The 25006-nt window shown below is 35.8% G+C and overlaps 1 protein-coding gene across 2 annotated transcripts in view; it reads left to right on the forward strand.

Annotated features, from left to right (window-relative positions):
• The window catches only part of LOC126876351 (venom serine protease Bi-VSP-like), a 101472-nt gene that overhangs the window by 24293 nt on the left and 52173 nt on the right, over nucleotides 1-25006 (forward strand). Inside the window, exons 1-3 of one of the 2 annotated variants that reach the window (XR_007694130.1) lie at nucleotides 3509-4254; nucleotides 4467-4562; nucleotides 4639-4851. The exons of the other annotated variant lie outside the window; for it this stretch is intronic. The gene's annotated coding sequence lies outside the window, so the exon portion shown is untranslated. Of the gene's footprint in view, nucleotides 1-3508; nucleotides 4255-4466; nucleotides 4563-4638; nucleotides 4852-25006 lie in introns of those variants that run through there. 2 annotated transcript variants of the gene reach the window in all.

Raw genomic sequence — 25006 nt, forward strand, 5'->3', positions numbered from 1 at the left:
CACCGAGACGAAATAAGATGGGAACTTCAACCACACCTCGCTAGTTTGATCGGTACCCTCTCAACGGGGGGAGAATGTTACGCCATGCGGCTTACAATAGGTCATATTCTTAACTATCGATCGCGGCACTATAATGTCGCAGACGGATCGTCGCGTCTGCCCGGCAAACAAACATGGTTCATTAAGCAGGGCGACTTCCAGAAACGTCGACTCGTGGCCCGTATTTTACCTCGCAGTAAAAGAATGTGGCGTGATCCGAACGTAGTGGGGGTCGCCTTCCAGAAAAAACGAAAAAAATCGAAAGGCGTTCAGAACTTTTCGAGAAGTCGAACCGTCAACACATGTGGTATGTCGCGCATTACTTATCAACCAAAACGCAGTTACATTTTTTTTGTTCCATTTATATCTTTCTAGTTAATAAGTTGTTGAAATAAACATTAATTTATTTGTGTTAATTCTGTGGAATTTCATTGAACTACCCTTATTATCATAATCGAAATAAGGGGATCGATCAGTTCGTGGCGTCGATTATTTAATCGTAATGGGAACTTACAACTCTCGTTGACGTGCTATCTCGCGATCGCGTCTCTCCGCGAACGGTCGAAACAAAATGATTCACTAAAAACTGTCCTGAATTCCTAAGAATTTATTTACCGAAAAACTGACAAAGTGTTTATTTAAAAAATGAGGTTGAAGGTAGTCCTTTTCTTTCATTTCATTCATTTTCATTTTCTTTCTTAAGTATGGCTAACACAATATCTAATCAATTAAAATTTTATATTTTCACGTGAAAAGTTTCTTTAGATAATTATTATCAACATGATGACTCACTCTTACGGATTAATACGTGTCTGTAGGGCAATCCGGTGGACTTGATCGGCTTTTTACTTCGAAAGTTGAGTAATCGGTGTCGCTTTCTTACGCATCTTTGAACTGTATAAATGTTTTAAAATTGTTTGATCCAGAATGTACCACACCGGACAATCAAGAAGGCAGGTGCCTTGACTACAGAAAATGTAAACCTCTGCAAGAAATATGGCAGATACAGTACCGTACAACCACCGATTTTTATAGACGATCAGTGTGCAGATACCAGGGCAATGTTACGATCGTTTGCTGTCCGAACGATCCAAACAAAGAGAAGAGAGAAATTTTAATAAAAACTGTGTATAAGTATAAGGCTTTGCGACCACCATACTGTGGTTTTAGCAACGTCTCTCATACCAGGGTGGTCGATGGTAAACCAGCTGAACTTGGTACGTTTTATGTCTTTCTTTCCGATTAATAATAAGCCATTTACTGCAAAGAATGAACTTTAAAGGCATTAAACAGCACATCAATGTACATTTCAATTAGACTAAATAATAATGCTATGATTTTATCGGTAGTAACTTTACTTATTAACTTGAATTATTTCTTTCTTTTACTTCATGTTAGGAAGAGTATCTTTTTGCTTGAAATAAAAAATTGATATAGGAGTAATAATATGGATAGAGATCAAAAACTGTTAGGGCAGAAATTACACGTTTGAACTTTATAGTTCAGTATAGTTCAAATAGAAATTATATAGAATTATTTAATAATTTGTATTCCACTGGAATAAAAATTTAATTTCTGTCTTTATCAAATCTCTATTTCAGAGTATTTGTACGTATGTACTTATCGTCTGCTGTATGATCGAATATCGAATAGGTAATAATCGTTGTTACCTGTTATGTGAGAAAAAATTATGTATATTCACAACTATGACTATTGCATTTTAGGCGCTTGGCCATGGATCGCTGCATTAGGTTTTCGTAATCCCCGAAACCCAGACAAACCACTATGGAAGTGCGGAGGTTCCCTGATATCGGCTAGGCATGTTTTGACCGCAGCACATTGTGCACATATGGATGGAATAGAAAACATACACAATCATAATATTGTCATTCTTAGATTGGTGGAGGAGGTGCCATTTTCGAGTAAGTCCTCAAATATATATATATATATATATGCTATTGAGTATTACTGAAGTATCATATCCTGAAATTTCTTACTGTACACATATATTGTGTCATAAAGCGTGTATAATTCTTTCTCATACTTTTGGTCATTCGTTTCCTGCATTTTCATTTATTTTTTTATTTTTCAGGGTACGTATATCCCATTTGTACGAAAGAGCCCCTACGAAAGAGCAACTTCGTCGGCTATAACCCCCTTGTTGCTGGATGGGGAGCAACTTAAGATATAGTAAGTGATATCAATTTTATAATAAAATTAAATAGTTCCAGTCTTAAATATCTTTCTTATTTTCTTCGTAGGACGACCACGACGTAATGCATTAATGGAAGTACAAATGCCAGTGATTAAGAACGCCGAATGCAAAATAGCTTATTCCAAATTTCCCAATGCACCTGATATCACTGATGGTATAATATGCGCCGAACATGCTCAGGGTGGAGAGGATTCTTGTACGGTAATTAAGTTACAGAGTTACTACAAACTATACGGTATCTGAAGACACGTCGATTCGAATTAACATCAAATCGACGTCTTAAACATTAAAAATAATAGATAAACACAATTTAATAGTTTTGCCCACTTCTCACACCTCGTTATGGTATTTAATCTAATTTCCTTCTAATCTTAGTTTTGCTCAAAATACATATAACATGTACGTTATAAATTGGAGTATTTCAATACACAAATCAATAGAAGATTATTACTGTATATAAGTATAATTTCAATACAATTCGATCGATATATTTCAGTATCTTTGATTAAAAATTTAACGATCCTTTCAGGCTGACCGCGGCGGACCACTGCTGATACAACATGAATTAACCTCGTATTTAATAGGTATTGTGTCTTATGCTTATAAGTGCGGCACAGCTGGGTATCCCAGCGTTTACACTAGGGTCACATCGTACCTTGACTTCATTCTCCAAGCGATGCAATAATATGATATTACTGTTCCATAAATATCATTGTGTAAAAAACGTAAAGTTGGATTTTCTTATTGTGGAGATAAGAAACAGCTCAAATTTACATTGTTTTGTACGTTACAAATTATAGGCTTAAAATGTACGAAATGTAACTTTGAAACGACACTAATTTTTTACGCACGATAAACCTCCACGACTTAGGTATGTAAAGATGATAAACGTATATTAATTCTATAAATTTGGTAATAATAAACCAACTTTCTGAGAAGTTCTGTAAATTTCGTTTCTGTTGTATCAAGAGAATAATGGAATATTCCACTTAGATCGTATACTTCTTGTACGTACGTACAAAATTTTCCGGCTAATCTAAAACACTTCATAAGATAGAGAGCTTCTGGAAATTCGGACACAGAGAGTGCATAAAATACAAGATAAGTCTCGTGTCTTTCAAAATTATTTTTTATTCGCTAAAAACGTCCTGTGAAACTTCACTTATTTTTTATCACTTTCCAATTCAATACACAGTTTCTGCATTTTTGACTATATGTAAGAGAAATTTCCATTCAGCCAAAGGTGTACTTACAGATTATAGATTCCTATACGACTCTCAGTAAAAATTTATCCGCACTCCAGATAGTTAAAACTTCTGTCGACCGTATTGATCCATCTGCACTCTTCGTATGACGTCAATATCTGTTCAGTGCTGCTGCGCAGGTTTCTTTGTGTTACGTCAATTCGTTTGTGACCGTTGCGCGAGTAATGGCGCTTTGCAATGGTGATTTGCAGGAAAACAGTGCAGGATGCTGTGATTCGTTTCTTGTGGTCGGAGGTTATGTTTGATGCCTATATTTATCAAAGATTTAATGCACATTATGGAGAAAGTGTTTTGTCACGAAGTGTGTTTGAATGGGCACAAAAGTTCAAAGAAGATCGCACGAGTGTTATGAAAAAACAGCTGGACGCCCGTCCACATCCACGATGACAACATTGAACGTGCTCATGAACTTATGCTCTATGGAATAGACGAGTGACACTGGATAATGTGGCAAATCATTTGCAAATCAGCCACGGCTCTGCTTATGCAATAGTACACGACAGATTTGGATTTTAAAAAGTTTGTGCGAGATGGATGCCGAAAAAGCTGATGAAAAGGTGAAGACGACGATGCATTCGTGGTTCGCAGCTCAGCCCAAAACATTTTTTAATGAGAAAATATAAAGGTCCTTCGGCAAATGGACAAAGTGTATACAGAAATCGAGTGATTATGTCAAAAAATGATGTATGTCTTTTTTGACAATTGCTTAAAATAAATTCTACACCGACAGAGCGGGTAACTTTTTACTCACCCTCGTAAGACACTTAAATTTCCAATCTATTATGATGAATAAAAGAGCTTATACTATTAAATCTAATTGTATTTTGTTGCATGAGAGTACACGTGTATGTGATGTACATTACCTTTATATCCCCTTGAACGCTTCAATATTGCGCATATATACTATATTTTGTACAGCTTCTATAAAATTTCGTATGTTTGTTTAGGCTGTTAATCTAGAGGCTGGAGTACAAAGAAGTGGCACAATGATGTGGGCTGATGACATTTATAATTATCAAGGAATCACCCCTACATTCGCTCAGGTATATATCGTTGACTATAACGTATTTAACATATATGATTGTTAGAATATTAATAATTAATTTTTAATTCTATCAGAATTTTAATGAAACTGTCCCTTGGGAAGGAAGAACTGATACCTTGATATCACGGTTTGTACATCCTATATATACGACAAATTTTAGAACATTATATAACGAAGAACCAGATCGTCGTGGCCATGTGATGTGAATAAAAGGACTTGAATTTGATGATATTTTTATAATGTTAGATAACATAACTAAGTATCTTCACAGTAAGATAGGATGACATGGTTTACATGATCTTAATGTTGTTCACTCGAGTGATGATATTATAAGGAAAAGCGTAATATCACAGGTAGGATGATTCATAATTTAGAACTACTAACTCATGTATGTATTAAAAATTAAAGAAATATATTAAATTTTATAGGATATTTATGTTTAGTAACCAGTAATTCAGAGATTGGTATTCATGGTTACTATAACGAGGCTGTAGAAACGCACCCTTTCTTCTTTGCAAATGGTCCTGTATTTATGTCTAAGCCGAAACTGGAACCTCTGAATAATTTAGATTTATTCTTGTTATTTTCTAAAATACTTATCTACAGTATACCATAAGGAATGATACCGTATCGCACCTAATCAAGTGCCTTAAGAAACATCAACAGGATATCACAGTAAGTAATCCCTTATCGACAGATATGTAAGTAAAAGTTATGTGTCATTGTTATACACAATTATGTGTTAGTGTTATACACAGTTATTTATCATTTTCTATTAATTCAGTTGTAGCCACTACAATATCTATGACACTGGTAGTAATTATAAGAACAATAATGATGTTCTATAAGAGGAAATGATGATTAGGAACAAAAACTTACAGGTAAGTCAAAGTATATGTTATTTGCCATTTGAAAAGAAAGTTACTAACTTGGAATTTTTTGATAAATAATAATTGTGCAAAATATATTGGATTTCAAATTTGTCAAAAATTGAAATTTAAGAAGCATTGTAATAATATAACATTAATATTTTGATTTTTCAGGAGATATCATGCGGTGGATGGATAATATGTAAAAAATATTAAGCAGTATATGAATTTTCATATTGCGTAGAGATAACAAAATGAATTTTAAAAAATGTCGACACGGTAATAAGAAATAGCATCGTGACAAAAAATATATAAAGACAGTTTCATTTTTTATAAATAAAAATTTGTTGTTCCAGATTTTGAAATACAGTGAAACGTTTAATTAGTATCTTAATATCTTTAAATAATTATTATTTTAGAATCAATTGTAATTGTATCATACGTACTTTTGAATTCGTGCAAGAACATATGTAATTTTGAAGTAGTTATTATTAGGAAACTGTTAGACGCGAACAGTATGCGAAAAGTTAGTATGCAGTGTAATAATTATCAATCAAAACACAAGAATTAAATTCTTGAGGAAAAAATTTCCGGAATTTCTTATTTACATGATTATAGAGAAATCCATAATAAAAAGGAGCTGCTTTCTAATACTTCGCTTCCTTGTAATGCCTACGTTAACAATAACGAGGTTCGACTTTTTGTTTTTAGAGGGATACTGGAAAATTTGAAAGTACAGTACCATTGGGAAGAAAATCACGATATTGAAAACGATATTTGCAAGTAAATTTCCAAAAAATCTGTTTTCAAATTTTCGCTTTCTATTTCACATTAAAAGAAAGGGAGGGCTGCCTTCTTTTTCTGCAAGACAAAACAAACATTCTGAATCTCGTATCAATGAATGATGTCAATAAGTTATTTTTCTTTTCAGATTGAACAATATTCCAGATTTATTCATAATTTCATACTACGCGAAGAATAGACTTTCATAGGTATATAAAGGAAATATTAAGTATAGGAAAACTCTTTTTCGTTGTAGGTGACATATGCTTCACGGTTGAACACATGTATTTTTGAACACATATAAATGAAAAAGTACTCTTATGGAGAAAAAGAATTGATACCTTCGATTGACATTAGATAATGTATATAAACTTATGAACAATCACTATCACTATCAGTTTGTATTTTAGGTGCACACGCAGATTTGTTGGAGTTCTTATAAAATGTACTTCCTGTACGAACGTTTTATTCTTCCAAATTTTACGATACTATGTCTCATATGATAACTATATGGATTAAACGTAATATAAATGATCCGAAAATAGACTCGAACGACATTAATTGTCTTTCTATTTATACCAATATCGAAAATACAAGTAAAGCTGGAACAATAGTATGCAAGAATGGACTATTTATTATTTTAAACCAAATCATAGCATATTCAGAATGCACAGTATTATCATGAAATGTAAATGAATCAGTTGTAAACGAACGATTTTACTGTAAAATCGTTGCCGCCTTTTTTTCATCTGAAATATAGCAGCAATGAGTACATTCTTTTAATATATAATAAAACGAGATATCTTTATAAAGTTACATATGTCATCACTGGTAACTGTTATCTCGTATGACACCAAATATACCGTTAGTATGGAATGATATTTTTATGAAGATATACTTTAATGATAGATTTTATGAATGAAACGTTATATAAGAAAAATTATCTCTTGTTATTCTATGAAGTGTAGTAGCTAATGAAGATTAATTTTACGAAGTATTAGAGCAAAAGAGAATTAAAAAATTAAAAAGATCTAAATAAGATTGTTCGTGTGGCTTAATTATCTCAATTCTGGTACACCACTTGTTACATTCTAACTAATTAGCGCTAAACAATAACTTGCAAATATTAAAGATATTAACACCTAAAGGTTTTCAGGAAATTTTATAATATTTGATTATTGTATATCTAGTCATTGATTGATAAAATTTCTTGTATAAGCATAGATCGAGGTTGACGTCATACGCAGATTGCATATCATTGACAGGTATCGTTTTAATTTATTTTATGGCTAGAATCGTTTGAATATTATACGAATAATTATTTCCATTCGAACGATTAATAAATCACGTACCTATAAAAGATATATTACGAAAAAGAGGTGACGAAACAAAAAAATATTGGAAATTCCGTTGTCATTAGATCAATTACTTTTGCAATGATTTTTATTTCCATGTAATTACATATGAAATGGGTAATTCATTAACATCTCCTCGAATCGAATATAATTCGTTACACTTCACAACGATTCAAATAATGGACGGGAAATATATAATAACTTTCCTGTCCTTGCGTTAAAATAGTACTGTACAAATCAGATGATACAACCTAACCCCAACCTAACCCCAAAAAACCCAATTACATCCACATTGCATGACAGCACACTTGCAATGGATTTTTGTGATTTCAATGTCACAGACAATGACACAACTAATCAGAACACGTTCGAGGCTATAGACATTGAAATTACCGCGTGTTTAATACGTTTAAAGCATAAATCTAAATTTCACGCGATTATTTCTTTGTACATTGTGAAACTCTTAAATTATCTTAATCGAATAAATAATCCTAATGTAATAAAACATCTTGAAATAGACCTAGATATCTGAAACAGAAACTCGAAGGATAAGAAATCCTAAAAGGTACTAATCCTAAAATAACAAACTCCTAAATAATAAACAAGTGATAAAACCTGTTATAAATAATAAACCTTACCTGGAATAATCAAATCCTAACTAATCGAAAATAAAATAAGGCAAGCAATTCTTAATCTTTCAAGTAATTTTTCCGAAAACACAGAAAGATAGAGAAATTAAAAAGACGCAGCACAAATTGCAGCACAATGAAAGTTTCGGAGCGATGAATACGATCGTATTAAACTAAATAATTTTCAAAAGTGAAATTACACTGAAACGTATATCGATGATATTTGTCATTTCTACGATCTGTTTCGCTTGATCGTGCTTCTTTTCTGATGTAAATTCAATTTATAATACGAACTAAGTTTCCTTTATTATTATTAGTCCTGCGTCTTTTTAATTCGTCACTTCTTTTATTTCAGAACAATGACGGGCTCCAAGATGCTGTTCGGATGTTTGGCGTTAATTGCTTTTCTGCATCCATTAGTTCACGTTTGTACTTCGAGTAGTACAGCTCAAGGTTTGTACTTCGAGTTGTCTTTTTCCATGCACTTCAAATTCCAATACGATCTGGTCACGTGGCCTTCGTACAATTTCGAAATTTTACCTGTTTGGTAATCGTCAATGAAAAAAGAAGTTATGCGTGACCTCAACACATTGAAACAATTTTTATGATTTTTTATTTGCCGGTTGGTCAGCAAGTTAATGGAAAAATTTCACTTAACTATTCGCGTTAATCTCTTCGGTTTAACTTTTGGGAAATGCTTCGTTAGCTTCGGGAATATTCCAACGATTCGTTTTACGTACAAAATAAGCATGATAAATATTACATCACGGTAATGTAATATCGGAATATATTAAAGGTGTAATTTTGTTCGATTAATTATAATTTATTAATAATGGATTGAAAATACAGATATTAGTTAGACAGAGAAACGATGTTTGATTAACAGGAAAACTAAATGCAACGCTCGTATTTACAACAAATAACTTGACAACTATTTGGTAACTCTCTCTCTCTCTCTCTCTCTCTCTCTCTCTCTCACTAGCAACTCTAACACTCGACAACACTCGCAACTCAATTCTAACGACTCTATGCTTCGACGTCTCGATCAACTCTGATTCTCGCAACACGCACACTTTTCGATTCGCCTTGAATAGCGAAACCGTCCTTCTTCTAACGTTGTCTATTGTTTCCCTCATACCTATGTAAGAACTACCAACTACGTGCCTTTAGTCACGTAGGCACTCTTAAATGTAAACGAACCACAGAAACACGACGTACACGGTTTTTCTATTTTCAGCCGATCTCCAATCAAAGCTATTCTACGATATTACAATCGGCCTTTCCTGACAATCACATCTGCCCTCAGATGTGCTCATCATCGCCGCTCGCACTTACATCACTATCGTCAGCATTCCACCATTTCATGTGATCGGCTGCCGTGGAAGTTGTACGTGGCCCTTCGTGCTCCCCCTCTCGCTGCACTATGCATCGGTCATTTCGCAGGACTTTTATCACCCGATACGGTCCAAGAAACTTCGGATGCAGCTTTAGCCCGGGACCCCTCTGCATCCTCTCGATTGCCACTAGATCTCCCGTCCTGTATGCTGTCGCCTTCTTGCGTCTCCTGTTATACGCCCGCTTGTTTCGGATTTGGATCTCCTCAATCCGTCTCTTTGCGTCCGCACGCAGCTGATCTCGTTCCTCTTGGAACACCGCGGCCTGTTCGTCCTCGATGCTACTGCTCCTCTTTCGCTCTTCCTCTATCTTCCTCTCCGTTGTTTGTTTACCCATTTCACTCTTGTCAGGGGCTTTGATCGTCGTGGCAGCATCGTGACATTTTCGTAGGCTCGGTTCGTACATGGAAGACGTTAACAACTTACCATCTACCGAGACTATGATCTCTTCTTTTTCGAAGGTCTTCACGTTCATCGTGTCCTCGACAATCCCATCGTCGTCCTCGTCATCCACATCCTCTGTATATCGATATTATTGGAGGGATTCCGCACGTGCGACTTCCCTTGTCTTTTCGTTCGCCTTGCATTCACTCTCTTCGAGTCTATCCGAAAACTTGAAACAACCCTCACATCCGCAACGCTATCCTTCTCAGTAAATTCGCAAATATCATCAACAACATCCTGTTGCTGTTGTTTAGCCAGATTCTTCCTCCTCGTGATGTTCGCTAAGTCCTCCTGCTGGCCGCAAGAATCCGACGAGGACACCATCTCGTGGTCCACTTTACCAATCACCACGTGTCTTGCCACTATTCTCCGTTCCTCCGACACTTGCTGCACAGCTGCCCGATACTTCTTCAAAACTTCTGCTAACTCTTCTTTATTTTCTTCCAATTGCGACAGTAGCTCAGTTCGTTCGCGACTAGCTACATTAACACGATCTTCTGCTTCGGAACGTTGCCGCAGTACTTCCTGCAACGAAGCCTGCGTCTCATTCGGTTCTTGCTCCAGTGCCTGTTTCGCTTTAACTGCAACTGCTCTAGCGCATTCTGCATCTTCTAACTGGTTCTTCAGCTGTCGTAAAGCTGCTTTACCCGTCGAGTCACCTTTCGATCTCTCCAGCATCGTTTGAGCGTCTCTTAGCAATGCTTTGGTTCTCTTCAAATCTCTTTTTAGCCTATGTTGCATGTCCTTAACGTGTGACAAATCTATCTCACTCGCCTGTGTCTCTACATCTATCTTGAGGACTTCCGGACACTCATCGGGATTTTCGTCCTTTATTCTACTAATAAAAGATTCTCCCCCTTTTATACTTATTTCAACAGTGTCCAAAAAGTCTGCGCCAATAATAAGCGAATGTTGCATCACTGTGTCTGGAACTACGTGTATGGTTATACAGTACGACTCATTGTCTATAATAATGTTCGTGGAAAATTTCCCGAGCGTAAAATTCCTTCCGGAACCGACACCGCCAAATCCAACGATTTCCCGACTTAATCTGGGCGCTCCGATTTTCACATGCTGATCTGCTCGCATTAGAGTCAGCTCACTACCGGTGTCTATCAACGCGCTCAATTTGAAATTTTCCATCTTAACATCCTTACCACGCCTTGTTTGTAACGACCGAAACACGCTGTAAACTTTTTTTGAGGGCTCACCCAAATTGTCGCAACTTGATGCGATGTGTCCGTACTCCCTACATTTGAAGCAATTGTAGCATCGCGTCTTCCTCGCATCTCCAGATCGACCGGGTTCCTTGTTCCTCTCGGTTTCGGACAGCTTCGCCACCGGCTTTACCCTGTTACTCTTCGGCTCCTCAAATTTCGTCCTCATCTCCATATCTCTTTTTATCGCTTCGTAGCGCCTGAAACGCTCTTTTAATTGCTCGATATTCCTGGCTCCGTATAGCACAGTCTTGTTCGCGACCTCGTCGGGAATGCCTTGAATAATGTAGTCTATCAAGGATTGCGTATCAACCCTTCCTTGTTTTGCAATCCCGCACATGTGATACATATATTGTTGCAGACTCTCATCTGCTTTCTTCTTTCTATGGGATAACTCGCCATGTATCTGTTGGTCGCTTACTACATTTTCAAACTCATTCCTCAACGCCTTTTTTAGCTTTGCCCAGGACTTCGCGCATCGTTTTTGTCGTACGAAGGCCTGAGCGGAGCCTGCGAGTAATTTCTTAGCATAGGCCACCATGTGGGCGTCTGACCAACCCCACACTTCTGCCATTTCCTCGAAGTCTTCCACCCACTGATTTACCCTCAGCAGATCATCCCCGCTGAATTTCTCTAATGAGTCTTCCACGTCTTTAAGACTCAACATCGAACCGACGCATACCTTCTGCTGCTACTCATCGCGGTCCTGATACACCGCTCGCGTGCCTCTCCTGTATTCTCGCGCGCCTTGTTTATCGTCCTCGCCTTCACTTTCGTCGGAGCTCTCTTCTTCCGACGATACATCGTCTCCTTCTAGGGCCGCCTGTAGCCGCGCGCGTAGTTCGGATTTTCTTCCCGTTACCTTCAACCCCAAGCTAACGAGACGCGCTCTCAGCTCTTTCGTCCTCAGCTTCTCGAGGTCTTCCTCTCCCTCTTGACTGCGTTCGGCTCTCTGCTTGCTTCTTAGATCTCGCTGGTTTGTTGGTTCTTCGCCACGCTTCGAATCCTTAGGAGTAGATCGACCAGGTTTGCACGCTCTGTTCAACCTGGCAACCAGCACTGATCTCGCACCGGATATAGGCAGATTCATCTGTGCGAGCTTACTCCTCAGCTCCTCCAGCGTCAAATCCTCTTCACCCGACAATCGTTCGTCTTCAACGTTTGCCATTTTATTCTATTCTTTTCTACTCCCGCAGAAATAGCTCCGTTAAATCGTATCGTTTCTCTGTCTTATTCAATCCCGGACGAGCCCCCACTTGTAATATCGGAATATATTAATAATGGATTGAAAATACAGATATTAGTTAGACAGAGAAACGATGTTTGATTAACAGGAAAACTAAATGCAACGCTCGTATTTACAACAAATAACTTGACAACTATTTGGTAACTCTCTCTCTCTCTCTCTCTCTCTCTCTCTCTCACTAGCAACTCTAACACTCGACAACACTCGCAACTCAATTCTAACGACTCTATGCTTCGACGTCTCGATCAACTCTGATTCTCGCAACACGCACACTTTTCGATTCGCCTTGGATAGCGAAACCGTCCTTCTTCTAACGCGTTTTTAATACGCGATGGCGCTATCACTTTCTAAAAGCGTCGTCTTTACATTTCCGATGGCCACGGGCACATCCGACTGCCAGATATACAATGTGTTATAAGAGTATCATTACCATACTTTTCATGAAAAGAGCAATTTTTCTTGATAACTATACTCTGTAACATAGATTGAAGTCGCTGATTTGATCCCTCTGATATCGTTGTCTTATGAGAGTCTCGTCTGGTCTTGATTGGTTCTGTTGACTCTTATCGTTGTGAAAAATCGATTCGTTGTGTACCTTTTTTGTATAGAGAATTATTTTGTGGTAGAATATAATGTTGTAATATTTGTGGTCTTTACTTTACTAATTTTGTCACTGAGCCGCTCTTTGGTTCGTTGAGCGATTCATATTCCGCATATATTCCGTACTTGCTTCGCTTGGTACTTTTATAATTTTCGCAGTTACAATAAAAAATTTAATTCTTAACAGATTAAAGATTTAACCTCTTGCTTTATAGTGTACAATAATTTTTTTTTTTTTTTTTTTGTATAGGTTATGTGATCCATAGTTTGAGTAAGTAGTACATATATATATACATATATATATGTGTGTGTGTGTATATATATATATATATATATATATATATATATATATATATATATATATATTTAAGATTAATATTTTATCAGTTTCTGTTCGTAACAACATCGAAGTAGTCAATAAGTTTGAAGAGTATAATTAAGGAAGTTATGAAGCAAGAGGTTAAGAACAAATTCTGAAAGAGGTTATGTACAACTCAGTAGTACTGCTTTACATTACTTTGCGAATTACTTTTCAAGCATAAAAATAGTTTAACAGCCACTTATAGTTACTTCCTTACCATTACATTCATTAAATTCGTTTGATTTTGTAAACAAAATAACCACGCTGACCAGTCTCTTATTTAAAATAGAATTATTTTGTCATATATCCAACAGTTTACTTTCTCTTCGCTTTGTCTCGTATTACGACTTTATAACGGTGTTTCTTTAAACTTTAAACGATCGTAATAAATGTATTTACGGACGATGACTGATATCTGGTCTGTCTTAAAGTTGCAACTAATTAGTGCCCCGTTACTTTGGACGTTATGAAATGTTGTATAACCAAAGACTTATCTTCTCTTTTGGTAGTTGCATAAGAGAAGACTGAGCCGTTGAAACGCTCGAATAGATTAGCTGATTCGCTTAACGTATTTTTACTTCCGACGAGCTAAACACAAGAGCAGAAAGCACATAAGGAATAATACAGAAACGTCAAACGTATACAGAAATATATTTCGTAAAAGCATTAGTACGTAACATGTCTTTATAATTCTATTTATGTATAGTAAAATGGCTTGTATCCATTTTCATGAATTATAACTGACATTTCAAAGCATTCATGTAGATATGTAACTCTCGTTAATTAATAATTTAACAATGCGTCATGAAACGTATCATTTTCGTTTCTTCCTTTGTTTCGTTATACACAGGAACGAATTTGTAAATAAAGATGTATAATCAACGATAACATATGACAGCGAGTATAATAACTGTCAGCAAAGGAAGAGGTCGGTAAAATGATTGTGGTTGATTTCAGTGTATCGGTAAATAAGCTTTGACAGACGTTGCCGGGGGACTCGGTGTCGGTGAAACCGCGTCGATGAAATGATTGTCAGTAATTTAAAGATAACCCAATTTATTGATCTGTCTCCCCTTCATGGCGTTGTACGTCTCTCTATAAAACATATTCTACCTCGGAGGGCTGAAAAATTTAACTTGGTCTCACTGGACTGGACTGTAAGTAAGAAAATTGAAATGCAAAATCCACGTGTGAGCGCAACGGTTTAGATGGAAAGTTCGATAGGACAATTATGTATATTAGCCTGAAAGAAAGCTCGTGGCTTCGCACGCAACACGTAATTTCCCTCTCTGAAATAATCCTATTACAACGATACGATTTAAAATTTTCCTTAACAGACCTCGCAATGTAATTCTTCATCTACAATTTTTTATTCGGCCTGAAACAAGAGACTTTCGAAGCCTTATAGAGTCTCGCGAATCTAAAAGTCAGGTTTCAACGTATTTTCGCGTCTTATTCTATAATACTGAAGACATTAAAGGTGTTAACGATTATTGTCTCACTATGTACGTACATCAAACGAGTACTTACGTAAGAGACGAATGGAAATGGAAACAGCCGAGAATAATTGAAGATAATTTGAATACGTTCCAGGCTATAATACAATTTCTCGTGAACCGTAATTGATTCGCAGAAGGGAATTGCTGCTTCTCACGACTAGCAAAGTGTTTCGCAAAAAAAGAAAAAAAAGAAAAATGGTATCGGAAGGATAGAAAAAAAGCGGTGGCCTACATCAAGCAATCTTCATGCCGATAATGCATTTATTATTCAGTTCGTTCATTTTCTATCGCGTAACAGACACTGGGATAACTGACAGAACGAGCGTATAAATCTTGCATCTCTCAACCTGACTTCTCCCAATTCGCATACTTCCATCCTTCGTATAAGTGACAATGAATCAGAAGAGTTTCATAGCAATATTGAACAACATACAGTCAACTACAACACCATTAGATACATCCACCATACAGTCAACTACAACACCATTAGATAACAGCAATACAATAGATTATAATTTTCTACGTGTCATTGATTCATCATCATCATTTTCCATTTTTTTAGCATATGTAAAAACGTATCTGACGTAATCTTACCTCGCTCTTTGAGTAAAAAAATCCATTCAAATGAAACAAAGGGAAAAGAAATAAGAAAACAAACACTCACATATGAATCTTCATTACATAACTGTATGTACTCCTCGAGGTATAATTACTCAGACACGTTACAGCGTACCTTCTTCGTTCCCTGATGGCTGATGTTGATCGTTGACGTTTATAATGAAAGAATTTCGTCAACGGCGCCATCTGGATCCTTGTTGAAAAATTAAAATAGCCGCAACAGCACCATTAAGCTCATTACCCAGAGTAGCTCTTGTTGCTGAGTCGTGGAGGAATTCTTATCATCAACGACATAAACTATACCAGTTCTGGTAACGTTCTTCAGATGGTCCAGGCACTCGAACTCGCAATATCGCTCTCCAACACGGAATTTCTTGCATGTCTGTAGTAAAAAGAAATCGATCAATTGTACAGATCAATCGTCACTCGACTGCTCGAGAATTCAGATCATCCAGAGAATAGAATAGAGACGTGGAAAAATGTAGTGCGATCATCGCAGTGGGAGGAAATAGGGGGATAGGGACCAAATGAATGAACGAGATGTTAAGGACAACTGACGATAAGTTCTTCTTTTGTCGGGAATTGCATGTTTGTGAATGGTTTGTGGGTGGTTAGGTGGAGAGAATTGAAGAGTTTGGAGGTGACTGGAAGAGTGTTTTGGGCAAGGTAGATTGCAGAATGGTTGCGGTAGCATTGTGTTAATTATGGGTTTGTACATGTAATCTTTGTATGTATCACTACATACAACCTAACGTATATTTTTAATAATACATCAGAGTTTTAGTTATTTCATAGCTATGAATTTTATACTCTATAATCTTGACGTTTTATTTCACAGAAGCGTTTGAATATCCATAAAAATTAAATGAACCAATGTATTCATTATCTTATAGAGAAGATATATTATTTTTAATTATGTTCCAATTATTTATCATGATCCTGATTTCCTTATTCTGAAAATTTGAAAGGAAGTTTTGTAGTTTGATACTTTCAGCGACAAAGGGTCAATATTGCTTTAGTATATTTCGTCACATATACATGTATATCTATATGTCGGAGATGAAAGGACACCGGAACCTTTGGATAGCCCCGCAACATTGCAATCTAAAGTCTACTATAACTGTAACTAAACTATTGTAGTTATTCAATCCGATTGTAATTGTTCGAGATTAGTGACGGTGAGCTTTGGCTCGAGGTGACAGTCTGTCGCCCAACGTAGCCGCGGTCAAGGGATGAACGCTTTGCCTAACAAAGGTATGGAGTAATTCTATAGTTCTCCTTAAAAGAAATATTCGTGGCGACACGCGACAGTAAACATTCCCACGGTTTCTGTCCCGTGGCTCGCCACACGCAGACCCTATTCTTCGAGTAAGATGATTGCCAGATGTCGATGCGTCTCCGCAGTACATGTTCGGCTAGCCCGAGGGCCCGTTATAAATCTTAAGGTTTAGTTAACTAAAGTCCTTCAAACAGACAAACAGTCTTTGTCCCAACTACGGGAAGATAGGGGAGACATATTTTTCAACGAGCGGCGTCTCCCACTAGCAACTTTCCCTCGAGGGCGGCTACCATCTTTTTCTAACCACCGATATGGAGATTGACCAATTAGCAGCAACGTCAATTTCCCTTACTTCCTAAACGAAGGCTTTCCTCGACGAATCCGATGATCTCGTGTCCTTAGACACACCCCATTATAGTTTTCCTCTGTGGCATCATCGGGACGGGACGGGCATTCTTTTACGCGCTCCCGTCGACCAAAGAGTAACGTCTTTACGCTCAGCAATTATTTTTACGAATCAGACTTAGATTCAGCGAGAACGCCCATCTGTCATCCCGTTGGCCGCGGATTCGTTATCGAACCGGAGACCATTGTCACTAGTGTCGCGGACGTCTCACCGCCGTGGTAGATTGTCAAACCTGTGTTATTCATACCTGTGTCAATAAATCGTATCTTCGTTACACCGCAACGATGGCTACCTTCAATGAAGACTCCTCAAACACCGACAACCCTATCCCCAATGTCATTCCGACATATATATCCACCGAAAATGCGCTCTTGTAGACAAACGCTCGATTCGCGTCATAGCTTTTAAAGCTTGTCGCATCTCAATCCGTTGGAAAAAGTTTTTCCTGTAGCATATTTTATTTTTACGAACCAACAAGGTCTTTGTTTATTTCCTTCTGCTTTTGCTCCAATTTCCCCATTGTTTTTTCAAGGATAGTATTTCAGAGCCACTAGTCAAGTTTATTGTAACAATAAACGTACGTTTCGGAAACATTTTGTGCTGTGAAACAGAATACACTAAAGTTTGAAGGTCACATCGATTTTCGAAAGTTTATAAATGGAGGTGTATGACAGTATCACCAGCTGTTGCTGTCCAAGTAACTCCAACATCGAAATACTACAACGATTCCAATCGAAAACGCTAAGAGCCTTAATAGACGCACCTTGGTATGTTACCAACGAAACCATCCATCGCGACCTCAAGATACCTACAGTCAAAGAGGAAATAGCAAAATATAGCGACAGATATAGCAAAAGAGTCAACAAACACCGAAACCCCCTAATCACTGGACTACTCGATACGACGGACCAGATTCGATTTCTTTTTACTACAGACATGCAAAAAATTTCGTCTTGGAAAGCGATGTTGCGAGTTCGAATGCCTGGATCACATGAAGAACATTACCGGAACTGGTAAAGTTTATGTCGTTGATGATAATAATTCCTCCACGACTCAGCAACAAAAGCTACTCTGGGTGATGAGCTTAATGGTGCTGTTGCGGCTAGTTTAATTTTTCAACAGGGATCCAGATGGCGCCGTTGACGAAATTCTTTCACTATAAACGTCAACGATCAACATCAGCCATCAGGGAACGAAGAAGGTACGCTGTAACGTGTCTGAGTAATTATACCTCGAGGAGTACATACAGTTATGTAATGAAGATTCGTATGTGAGTGTTTGTTTTCTTATTTCTTTTCCCTTTGTTTCATTTGAATGGATTTTTGTACTCAAAGAGCGAGGTAAGATTACGTCAGATACGTTTTTACATATGCTAAAAAAATGGAAAATGATGATGATGAATCAATGACACGTAGAAAATTATAATCTATTGTATTGCTGTTATCTAATGGTGTTGTAGTTGACTGTATGGTGGATGTATCTAATGGTGTTGTAGTTGACTGTATGTTGTTCAATATTGCTATGAAGCTCTTCTGATTTATTGTCACTTATACGAAGGATGGAAGTATACGAAATTGATAAAATTATTAATAATATTTACGAAGAGAAAGTAAACTGTTGGATATATGACAAAATAATTCTATTTTAAATAAGAGACTGGTCAGCGTGGTTATTTAGTTTACAAAATCAAACGAATTTAATGAATGTAATGGTAAGGAAGTAACTATAAGTGGCTGTTAAACTATTTTTATGCTTGAAAAGTAATTCGCAAAGTAATGTAAAGCAGTACTACTGAGTTGTACATAACCTCTTTCAGAATTTGTTCTTAACCTCTTGCTTCATAGCTTCCTTAATTATACTCTTCAAACTTATTGACTACTTCGATGTTGTTACGAACAGAAACTGATAAAATATTAATCTTAAATATAGATTGAAATGAAAGCTTGTCACGTAAATATGTGTGTGTGTGTGTGTGTGTGTGTGTGTGTGTGTGTGTGTGTGTGTGTGTGTGTGTGTGTGTGTGTGTGTGTGTACTGCTTACTCAAACTATGGATCACATAACCTATACAAAAAAAAAAAAAAAAAAAATAATTGTACACTATAAAGCAAGAGGTTAAATCTTTAATCTGTTAAGAATTAAATTTTTTATTGAAACTGCGAAAATTATAAAAGTACCAAGCGAAGCAAGTACGGAATATAGGGATATAGGAAGCGATGGGGAACAGCAAGTAACTCCAACATCGAAATACTACAACGATTCCTATCGAAAACGCTAAGAGCCTTAATAGACGCACCTTGGTATGTTACCAACGAAACCATCCATCGCGACCTCAAGATACCTACAGTCAAAGAGGAAATAGCAAAATATAGCGACAGATATAGCAAAAGAGTCAAGAAACACCGAAACCCCCTAATCACTGGACTACTCGATACGACGGACCAGATTCGCAGGCTGAAGAGGCACTACCCGCTAGACCTAAACGTTAGATTCATTTAATTATCCAAATTAAGCTAATGCACTTACTTATAATACTTATAAATTATACCTATCTATAATAAGTATTAACTTATTGTAAATAAACAGCCATGTCACTGCGCCACGCCAGAAAAATTACTGAAAATTCTCAACGCGAGAATTGATTGTAATTCCAACAAATAAATAAAAAAAAAAAAAAGCTGTTGCTGTCCCCAAGCGCCAAAATACGTTCTGACTACTATTTTATGTATCTCACAGAAGTATGTCTTCATTCATCATCTCCCATGCCATCCACCAACGTGTTCTTAACATGTTATCTCCTAGTAAAATATTGATATTGAGTCAGATATCCAACTGAATAATCTTTTCGGTGTCTACTATAAGACATTTAAAACCAAGGCTCGTACACACGTGTGCTTATACGTCAGATGTAATACTTAACACGAAACCTGCTTATATTAATATTAAATTTATGCATAGTAGGATGTTCGACCTTTGTAAAAATGAAATTATAATACATACAGTTTCACCGTGGAAAAGTGAATCTTTCTAGCATGTCCACGCAAATGCAGCGGAGGGGAGGACTGTGCATGCACCAAACAACTTTACGTTCGTAATTTTTCACACAAATGTACAACTGTAGGGAAATAATTATCTCTGATTTTTCGGATGTTAGGAATCGACAATATCGCATAACGGAATGCTGTGTTCTACGTATTCTATTTTTGTTACGAAAGTGGTACAAACGAAGTCCACGTAAGAATAGTACAACAAAATCGGTTGAGGTTAGGTTATCGTGCAGATATCGCGGCCTTTGCATTGGAAATCACGCAACTGCCAGTCTCGTCGTTCCTTGTAAACGAAAGAAAGGTATTGTAATCGGTCGGAATTAACATAAAACTCGTCGCATGCGACCATATGGCCTGAATGTTGAATAAACGAGAGTAGAGCGCGAGCTATGTGATTCTAACCGTTTAGGCGGAAACTAATGATTGTAACCAGAGCCGAGATATATGCCAATATTACTTTGCTCGACAAAGCGTATAAGATGAGGAGAGAATCGCGATAAGGTAGAACAAGAGACAGATATTCTCTACGTAAAGCAAGTCTGTCAACTAGATTGAAATCCTATAGCTATAACTACAGTGAATCCATATTCTGGCGAATTGTCTTTTCACAAATGAAGCTTCTGAAGAACGGAATTGATACAATAACTACTGTTCATTCATAACTACTGTTGTAAGAATCTATATATTTGTCTATCTATATCTATATATATCGATCTATATATATTTGTCAGAATGTCATTTTATCAAAAAACCCATCCTCTGTAATCATAGTTTAACGAAGCATAATTAATAGAAGAGGTAGAGCGTTAAGTGGAGATGATTTAATCACAGTTAAGTAGATAAATCTCTATATTAGTCTCTTTAATTAAAATGTCCTACGTTTTATTTGCGTCATTTTTTTTCTTCATCCAATTTAAAATGTTTAAATAACAATAGCCTATACAATATAATTTTATGTAAAAAAATTGATTATACCATGTTTATTACAGATATTTAACATTTTTGTGTACATACAAAATTTAGATTATACCTCGCTTGAGAACAAAAATTCTATTTGTTTTCCTAACATGTACTAATAATTATTGATCAAACTAGAAAAAGCTGGAGGAGATTACTTAGGAAGATTACTTAGCATCTTATATTCCTGGCAAGAGAAAATGAAAAATTCGTTTCTTCTCTTTGCTTCCCTGTTCCTTCTTTCCTCCTTTTTCCCTTTTTACATCGCGTTGTTTTACATCGCAATTTACATTTATTTGTAAAGTTTGAATCTTCTCGATATTGAAGATGTTGAAGCTGCAAGTATGTATTTCATTTTAATCCATTCGAGACCGAGATTTAATTGTAAGACGATACCTAGGTGTCGGTACGATCTGAATGTTTAGTTAGAATGATTCTGTGTTTTACTCTCTCCAGGGTATCCTTTTCATACTTTGATTTTAAATCGATGACAATCTTAAATAGTATGCCTCATATTTTTAAAATATAAAATTATATACTATGTTATTCTATAATGTATTATGTACAGTCATATATATATATATATATAATAATTCTATATTGAAAAAAATATGAAATTAACATGATATATACATTACTACATAAGTTATATATAAAATATGTATACTATACCCTTGCCTACTGACTGATATGAATTTCTTTCGGTCTCGAATGCGTTAAAAGAGAGCGCAAAGAAGGCGAAATTACTTATTGTAATTAGTAAAACGACCTGAGAGGCAGACAGATACAAGAAAGAAGGAATATTATATTAGCGGCATTATCATGTTTTTGCTCTCTTTAAGTCTTTCATCGAGACAGACAATCTACAGGTATTAATCGACCAATTTCTCCAAGCTGATAACTTCGAATTGATGTTTATATATAAGAAGTGTTATGTGTTAATCTGTCTAAATGTTTAAAAGGTGTTATAAATTAAATGTTGTTAAACGATACGTAATTGCCTTTTGATCGTAAATTTTACTATCAAGGGGTCTTTTATGTATGCGTAATCATTGTGAATTATAACAATTTATGTGATCGATATTAAAGGTGTTTAAAAGCATGTAGTTTTTTTCTATATTACTATTCTCCTATATTATTATCCTATATTATTATAGCATTCCTATATTATTATAATATCCAATTACATGTTGATACACAAGATATACAGATTATTATTTATAACGTTTTGGTTTTCTTAATTGAGTCATTCATTTAGTACAAATGATAAGAAATTAGTAATAATTCACAAAAAAAGGATATCGTAGTAGAAATATTATAAAAAAACATTTTCTGTTTTAGTGTAGAGTTACTCCTTCTTACAGACAGTGTCGTACAAATCTGTACGTCTCTGAGAAAATGTAGGTATCTGAGCCCTTACTTCCTCAACAACTTTTAGATCTGATAGAAAAAAGAAACATACGAAGTAATAAGTAATGCTTATTAATAAATTCAACAAATACAGAGGAAGATGGCTAAATCGATAAATTAACGAGACTAAAAATTAATTACATCATGGATCTCTCGCTTTTAATTTTAAGCTGTAAATTACCGATATCGGTGACTGCCATATTCTCTTGAGTTTCCAAATCGTAAAGAATCTTTCCCCAGGGATTGGTCAACTGTGTATGTCCCCATGCGACGTAACTTGCTTAAGGAACACGAGCCGGTGATATGCAGGCAACGTATAATTGATTATCATTCGCTCTGAAACGCTGAAGTAATGACCAGTGCAGTGGTCCAGTGGTCATATTGAATGCCGCTGGATATATCAGCATTTGGCAACCTAACCCAGAGAAGCAGGAAATATGAAGCCACCGAATACCAATTAACTTCGTAGTTGCACGGTTCACATTCCATCATTTCTGAATATGCGAGGACAGTCCTCTTATTGTGCTTTTAATTCTTTTATTTGTTTCATTTTCAGCAAATATACTGGTTTTTTAAATTAAGCTTCTTTTTATACAGAGTTACAGATTATATTAATTTTATATAGAATATATTTAAGAAAGATATTTAATTTTTTGCTAGTTAAGTATTGATCGATTAAGTTACTGTACCTTTGTTCCGATAAATGCGTGCCATTTCCTCGAATCTAATATCATAGCAAATGCCAATACCTATTTTGCAGCCCTTCACATCGAACGTCGTTAGGGAGTTACCAGGACTGAGTGAATCACTCTCTCGAAAAGTAATCTTATTAGGAATGTCGATGTCGAATAGATGTACCTAATAACATAAAAATGTGGTCGCTAATTCTATTGCTGCAACTTTTGTAATTTAATATCAAAGTTACCAACTCCTAAACTTTAATTATTTTTTATTTAATAACTGACAGCGTTTTTATCACTTTCTTTTATTAAAAAATCTTATCATTTAATAATGTTTAAAAAGGAGAAAAAATAAGTATAATAATATTTTAAGTATGTGAAAAATTTATACAACAACAAACACATTACAACAAAAATGGGCGTTTCCCGTATCATAACGTATTTTATAAACCGTAAATTATAGAATTGGTTATAGTATACGTATGTACATATGTATATTCCTAAATTATTCCTAGATAGAGTCACTTTCTTCACCCCAATATTTTCAAATTCAAAGCCATAAAGGAATATATTACTTACCTTTCGGTGTTTTGCTATCAAAGTTCCATCGGGACCCCAAATAGTACAGGTATTGTACAATTTAGCGCCCTCTATTTCAGGCATCGTACCACCAACTACATAGATGTTGTTTTCTTTAGCTGCGTTCGATGAAGCAACGCTCGTTTCACCATCAGGAATACTCTCGGCGTATTTTGGAAAGTACTCTGCATTGCAATATTTCAATTAATGAAGAATAACTGTCTTTTGTTCCAACCATAAATTAAATTGAAATGTTTGTCAGTTTTTTATTTTTTAAATTATTAAAATAACTAAGTTTTATATTTCGACTTAATTAAATATGCAATTACTTAGCTAATAGTATATATAATAAATTGTTTCTACAGGTTCAAAATGAAAAATGAATATTTAGAAATATTTAATTACGACAATGCTATTTGTGTTAGCATCAGTGGCTTGTTACTCAACGACTTTGCTAGTACTTTTTGAAACATAAAGTTAGTTTTCAATTAACACTTATACTAGAGGCGGAATTATAAATGCAAAATAATTGATAATACTAATTTATAAGTACCTAATTATTAGTATCTTAAAAAATATATTTATACAAAAATCACGATAATCATGAAAATGGGGAAATCCTATATTCTCGAATCAATTCACAATTTATTTTGTATATTAATTAGATTCCGCGCTCATCAGTACGTACTCACTGGCGACATCGAGAAAATGTATCGGCAATTCCTCGTACGACCAGAGGATCGGAAATATCAAAGGATATTATGGCGCAGCGCGAGTGGAGAAACAGAAACATATGAGCTTAACACCGTAATACTCTTATCATAGAAATAGAAGCAGTCCTCAATTCCCGCCCGCTAACTCCTATCTCCACCGATCCAAATGATCTCCTAGCCCTCACTCCCGGACATTTCCTCATTGGCGATTCATTAATGTGCTTACGTGATCGAGATTTCAGAGACATTCCATCGAACCGACTCTCCAAATGGCAGCATATCCAACAGCTTAAACAACATTTTTGGAACCGCTGGCATAAGGAGTATTTGAACGAGCTAACCAACCGCAATAAATGGA

The sequence above is a fragment of the Bombus huntii genome, unplaced genomic scaffold (genome assembly GCF_024542735.1).
Source record: "Bombus huntii isolate Logan2020A unplaced genomic scaffold, iyBomHunt1.1 ctg00000072.1, whole genome shotgun sequence".
Lineage (NCBI taxonomy): Eukaryota > Metazoa > Arthropoda > Insecta > Hymenoptera > Apidae > Bombus > Bombus huntii.